Here is a 7,368-nt window from a genome sequence, read left to right on the forward strand (position 1 = left end):
GACAGTTTGAGTCAAAGTCGGCTTGGTTTGAGCAAATTCTCCTGAATCGGTGGGCTTGGCTGTAAGGTATTGCTGTCTTGCAGTGTCTGACATGGCTACTTCAGAAGTGCAATTACTGCCGCGTGTCTGTCGGGTTTCTATACAGTTTAGTTTGAAGCCGACCTCCGAAGGTAGTAACGGTGACGTCCAGAAAGTTTACACTGTGTTCCGAATAGGAATGAGCAAGGGAAATACTAGGATGGGCTAGGTTAAATGCCTCAATGAAGGTGAGGAGCTCCGCCTCACCGTGTTGCCAGATCATGAATATGTCATCAATACACCTTTTATAGTACATTGGCTTTAAATTTTGGGTGTTAAGAAAGTTTGATTCGAGGTGAGCCATAAAGATATTGGCGTAGTTAGGTCCGATTCGAGTTCCCATTGACGTTCCGCTGACTTGCACGTAGTGAACTCCGCCGAACTCAAAATTGTTAAGTTCAAGAATAAGCATAAGGAAGGTTTGTAGAGCAGAAGAATCGATAGGTTTGTCGCACGATGACTGCTCATACGCAAGGGATACAGCGGCGATGCCATCTTCATGGGGGATGTTAGTATACAGTGACGCCACATCGAGGGTGACTAGAAGGCAGTTATCAGGAATTTCAATTTTTGAGATGTCTGAGAGAAAGTCATTGGTATCCTTAACGAAGGAGGGAAAGCTGGGCGGAATATTGCAAATGAGATTATCCACATAGCGCGAGAGGTTTTCGGTAACAGTGCCAATGCCAGAAACAATGGGTGGCCCTGGGTTGTTCACCTTGTGAATCTTTGGAAGAAGATAGAATTTACCGGCTACTGGGCTTAAAGGGATCAGGGAACGAGCCGTGGTTTCATTTATTGTTTTATTTTTAACAAGCTCAGCACGTTTATCTTTGACAATTTGCTTATATTCTTGAGTGGGATCATTGGGTAGTGCTTTATAGAACGTCGATACTGATAGGTGCTTATTGGCCTCGTTAACATAGTCGGTTTTGTCAAGGATTACGATTGCGCCTCCCTTGTCGGCAGGTTGAATAATTATGTCGCGACAGCTTGCGAGTTCCTCTAGGGCTTTCTTTTCGTTGGTAGTCATGTTGTGTTGGAAAATTTGTGTTTGGTATGCTTTTCGCACATCGCGTTGGACAGCTTTGATGTACATGTCGAGGCAACTAACACGCTGTGTGGGAGGGGTCCAGTGCTTATAGCTAGGTAGGGTTCTGCAGGCTTCTTCCGTCGCGGGGTGATCGTAGAAGTATTCTCGTAGCCTCATGTTTCTGGCGAAGTTATCTAAGTCATTAAAAAGTTGAACTTCATCAAAACCACCAGCATATATATATATATATATATATATATCCAAGAGAAGAAAAACTTCCAACAAGGTAACAGCACGATTGCGGCCTACGTTTCAGCAAAGAGAACTTGCTTTCTTGTGTTCTCTACCATCTTCAAAGTTCTACTACTCCCTGTATATATATATTTATATATATATATATATATATATATATATATATATACAGTAAAAGCGCGTTAATTCGGAAAATTGGGCAGTCATCTGGTCCCTGTAAATATACGCATCACTCTATGAGACAGGGCGCTCGTTATTTCGGACAGATTTGACCGCAAATCGGATAATTCGGCGACTTTCAGGCCGCTCGCGAGGCTCAAAAACGAAAAAAGAACAATTCAGAACAAAAGTGAAGATCAAACGCAGCATCGCCATGGACATCAATTATCGGCTTGCCTTGACTTGAGACTGGTTGAACGTCTTTTCTGCCTGATGAAGTGACGCTCGACGATTGTGTCGGCATTGATGCTGGCGTTGCCACTGCCGGCTATCTGACTGATGGACAAATGGACGAATGTGATACCGAAGAGCTCGAAGAGGAGCAGCCGCACCATGAGCCACACAGGCCCTCCCGTACTGTGAAGGAAGCCGCGGAGGCCCTCGTCGTCCTCGAAGAATTTTGTTTTGACACTGAAGCTGCGAGCTGCTGAGCACCTTGACGGGCTCAGAAAAATTGTGTCCGCGCGAATTTCTGCTCGAAAGCAGACAAGCATACGCGATTACTTCGTAAAATAAAGGTATGTAGAAAAAAACTTGCATTTATTGTGTTTATTTTGACCATTCGATAATACGGACATTTTTTCCGGTCCTTAGAAATCCGAATTAACTATATATATATATATATATATATATATATATATATATATATATATATATATATATATATATATATATATATATATATATATATATACTGTAGTGAAGAATATTAGCTATGCTCCGCAACAGCATCGGAGGCGTCATTACCCACAATGGGTCATGTTGACCAGTACGAGCAGCGTCATCATCAGCAAACAGACTATCAGAAATCCTCGTCGCCATCGCCTAGAACGACGGGGTTCTCTCGGACTGCTTCGCTCGGCTCGTGTCTGCTTCCCTGGTCCGCGATTCCTGACCTCTCGCCTTCAGAAAGATCTTCGGCAATAAATCACCTTTCAAGTGGTGGAGGTGCCGGGGTCACGCCTTAATCCTGGAACTCCGGAGCCGGTAGTTACCCTCGGCCATGAACAACCAACCGAACCAGAGTGCTACGCCCTCATCGCCGACGGTGATGTGCTACGGTGCTATGCAGCGAGAACCTCCATTCTTCAACGGAACCGATAATAACGACGCCGAGGATTGGCTGTCCGTGTATGAACGCGTAAGCACTCATAACCGATGGGACGACGCCATGAAACTGAATGACGTCGGCTTCTCTCTGAAGGGCGCCGCCGAGTTATGGTATGGGAACGACAAGCGCGACTGCCGGACCTGGCCTGAGTTCAAGGTAAAGTTCCTTGCGGCCTTCGGCCGTTCAGCGGTGCGCAAGCTTGAAGCGGAGCAGCGTCTACGTGTTCGAGCACAGCAGGCTGGCGAGAACTTTATTAGTTATATTGAAGACGTCGTGGACCTATGTAAGCGCGTCGACCCATCTATGGCGGAAGCTGATAAAATCAAACATATTTTAAAAGGCATAGATGACGACGCCTTCCAAAAAATGCTTTTGTCCAAGGACTTGAGCACGGTTGCCGATGTCGTCAAGCTGTGCTTAAGCTTTGATGAGCTGAGGAAGCAACGGGCCCTCACTCGAAAATCTCTTGCACGGGATGGTTCTGGGTTGAGTTTGGCAGCGATTTCCGGCGATTCTGCGCTTTTTACGCAACTTAAAGACTTCGTGCGTGAGGAAGTGGCGCGACAGCTGTCCCTCCTACCCTCCACGACGACGTCGGTGTCCGCGCTAGAGCCAGCCCTCAGAGATGTCATCCGGGGTCAAATTGCTGAAGCACTTCCGCCGCCGCCTCCGCAGTACGTGCCAGTAGCTGCGCCAGTCACTTATGCCGAAGTCGTCACCAGACCATTGCAGCAGCCTGCCGTGACGTTCCAGCCGACATTCCCAGTTCGACCTCGGGTTCAGCCCTCTGTGCTTCCTCAACCTCAGTTCGTGCCGCAACCCCGGAGTGTATGGCGTACACCGGACAATCGCCCTATCTGCTTTGCGTGCAGGATGCCTGGGCGCGTTGCACGCTATTGTCGTCGTTGTCCGCCGTCAACCTGGAACTCTGCGCCTGCAGACTTCACTCAGTCGCCTCAAGTCCATGTGACGCCACGCTCGTCGTTCCCGACCTCCTCTTCCAACCGCGCCACCTTTACCGACCACCGTTCGCCGTCACCGCGCCGTCGCTCGCTCTCCCCGATGCGGCGCCGTCCTGGTCCAGGAGATACGGAAAACTAGTCGCCGCAGTTCCTGAGGCACGAACTGCGTCGACGTCGAAAAGTCCAAGGCCTCATCCCCTTCCGTTCCCTACCAATGTCATCGATGTTGTTGTTGAAGGCATTCGCACATTAGCTCTGGTCGACACAGGAGCCGCCATTTCCGTTATTCACGCTGATCTCTGCCGTTCCCTTCGCAAAGTAAAGACGCCTCTGGATGGACTATCACTCCGAACCGCAAGTGCACAACATATCGAGCCAGTGGCTGCATGCACGGCTCGGGTTGTTATTCAGGACGTCGTGCACCACGTTGAGTTAATAGTGCTTCCGGCTTGCTCCCACGAAGTAATATTAGGATGGGACTTTCTTTCCCGCAATAACGCAGTGATTGACTGCGCACGCGCACAAGTGGAACTTTCAGCCTCTTCTGACGCATTGTTTGACGACGACCATCCCATCCACGCTGCTAAACTTGTCGTGGCAGAAGACACTCACATTCCGCCCTGTTCTTCTGTATGTGTGCCTATATGCTGTGTGTCTGTGACCGACACCACGGCGCTGTTTACACCATCTGACACGTTTCACCGCCGCAACCTTTTTCCACTGCCGTTTGCCGTTCTGGATTTCCACTCCGGGGGAAGCGCCATGTTCATCACGAACACATCGACCGTACCGTGCGCACTCCTAGAAGGCGAAACTCTTGGAAGTCTAGAACATATCGACCCTGGCCTTATTTTCAACGTTGCGGATGGCGTGTCACACATTGATATCGACGGACTGGATCCGTGTTCGTCAGATCCAAACTCAGCGACTGACGTGTTTCGTGCCTCCATGGATGATGCTCTAGACAGCACCCAACAAGCTCAACTAATGGCTCTACTTCAGCGAATCCGTTCGTCTTTCGATTTGTCGCACAACGCCCTCGGTCGTACGTCCACTGTGGAGCACACACCATCGACACTGGAAGCCATGCTCCCCTTCGGCAACGGCCGTATCGCGTCTCCCCAACCGAGCGTCGCACCATCGAGCAACACGTCGATGACATGCTCCAGCGTGGCGTTGTTCGACCCTCAAGCAGTCCCTCGGCATCTCCTGTCGTTCTCGTTCGAAAAAAAGATGGCTCTATTCGATTTTGTGTAGACTATCGCCGCCTCAACAAAATCACGCGCATGGACGTCTATCCTCTCCCTCGCATAGATGATGCTCTGGACTGCTTGCAGGGGGCAGAATTTTTCTCGTCACTTGATTTAAGGTCCGGGTATTGGCAGGTTCCTATGGCAGACAGTGATCGCTCGAAAACGGCATTTGTCACACCTGATGGGTTGTACGAATTTAATGTCATGCCGTTCGGGCTGTGCAACGCCCCTGCAACATTTGAACGCATGATGGACAATGTTTTGCGCGGCCTCAAGTGGAAGATCTGTCTTTGCTATCTAGACGACATTGTCATCTTTTCCGCCGATTTTCAGACGCACCTTCACCGTTTGGAGCAAGTTTTAACATGCCTTTCACGAGCTGGGCTACAACGTAACCTGAAAAAGTGTCGTTTTGCCGCTACGAAACTTACCATCTTGGGTCACGTTGTATCCAAGGACGGCGTGCTCCCCGACCCAGCCAAGCTTCGCGCTGTCGCCGAATTCCCGAAGCCAAACAACATAAAATCCCTTCGGAGCTTCATCGGGCTTTGCTCGTACTTCCGGCGCTTCATTCGCAACTTCGCTTCCATCATTGAGCCATTGACGAAGCTCCTCGGTGGTGCCCGTGACTTGCCTGCCTGGTCTCCGGCCTGCGACCACGCGTTCCATACTTTGCGCCGTCTCCTTACATCGCCACCCATACTTCGACACTTCGACCCTACAGCGCCCACCGAACTTCATACTGACGCCAGCGGAGTTGGCCTTGGGGCTGTGCTTTGCCAACGTAAACAAGGTTTCGACGAATATGTCGTCGCCTATGCCAGCCGCACCCTAACGAAGCCAGAATCCAATTATACAGTTACCGAGAAGGAGTGCTTGGCCATCATCTGGGCGCTCGCTAAATTTCGACCATATCTGTACGGCCGCCCATTTGATGTGGTCACTGACCACCACGCCCTCTGTTGGCTGTCTTCTTTGAAAGATCCGGCCGGTCGTCTGGGGCGATGGGCGCTTCGCCTCCAAGAATATGACATACGAGTGAAATACCGGTCTGGTAAGAAGCATTCGGACGCCGACGCTCTCTCCCGTTCACCCGTACTTGCTAATCTATCGGACTCTCCGGGTGATCTGGCTTCCCTTGCTGTGACTGACATGGCAGCTGAGCAACGGAAGGACCCATGGATTGTTGCCCTTGTCACCTCGCTCACCAATCCTTCCCAAGCTGTAACGACACGCACTCTCCGTAGGCAAGCATCTCACTTTGCAGTACGCGATCAGCTGCTTTATCGACGCAACTACTACTTGGATGGCCGCAAATGGTTGCTAGTGATTCCACGGCATTTGCGGTCCGATGTTTGTGCCTTGTTCCACTCTGATCCCACATGTGGTCATGTCGGCCTACTCAAAACCTATGAACGTTGGCGTCTTCGTTACTTTTGGCGCGGGATGTACAACTTCGTGCGAAAATACGTTCGATCCTGCCAAGATTGCCAACGCCGAAACTCGCCGGTACCTCACCTCTGTGGTCCGTTACAGCCGCTGCCTTGCCCAGTGAAACCATTTGACCGTGTGGGCATTGATCTGTACGGACCGTTACCCTGCACAACCGCTGGCAACCGCTGGGCTATAGTTGCCATCGACCACTTGACGCGCTATGCTGAGACCGCCGCTCTACCAGCTGCTACCGCACGGGACGTCGCCTCGTTTCTCCTGCGGCGTTTTATACTCCGTCACGGTGCGCCTAAGGAGCTGCTCAGCGACAGGGGCCGCGTCTTTCTGTCTGACGTCGTCGCGGAGCTTCTTAAGGCATGCAGTGTCATCCATCGAACGAGCACTGCCTACCATCCGCAAACGAATGGCCTCACGGAGCGCTTCAACCGTACCCTCGGGGACATGTTGTCCAAGTACGTTGCGTCTGACCATGGCAACTGGGACCTTGTACTCCCTTACGTGACGTACGCCTACAACACCGCCATACAAGCGACGACGGGTTTTTCTCCGTTTTTCCTCCTATATGGGCGGGAGCCATCGTGCATGCTGGACACCATCCTTCCCTACCGCCCTGATGTATCCGAGTGCACGCCGATTTCTGAGGCTGCCAAACACGCCGAAGAATGCCGCCAGCTTGCCCGTTCTTTCACCACTGAAGAGCAGGAGCGACAAAAGTCCATCACGAGTGGCGAGCCCGCACCCGACTTCGGTCCCGGTTCTCTCGTGTGGCTCTGGGTACCCACCAGGACTCCTGACCTGTGCTCGAAATTCCTGTCGAACTACCAGGGGCCGTACCGTGTTGTTGAACGCACTTCCCCGGTGAACTGCGTCGTCGAGCCGGTAACACCTTCCCAGGATCTCCGACGCCGTGGACGTGACACAGTGCATGTTGCTCGTCTCAACCATTATTATGACCCGCTCGTCTTGCCATCACCTTGAGTCGCCAGGATGGCTACCCTCTTTTCCGGG

Source organism: Haemaphysalis longicornis, unplaced genomic scaffold (assembly GCF_048455015.1).
Source record: "Haemaphysalis longicornis isolate Haplotype H1 unplaced genomic scaffold, Haemaphysalis longicornis Haplotype H1 scaffold_14, whole genome shotgun sequence".
Classification (NCBI taxonomy): domain Eukaryota; kingdom Metazoa; phylum Arthropoda; class Arachnida; order Ixodida; family Ixodidae; genus Haemaphysalis; species Haemaphysalis longicornis.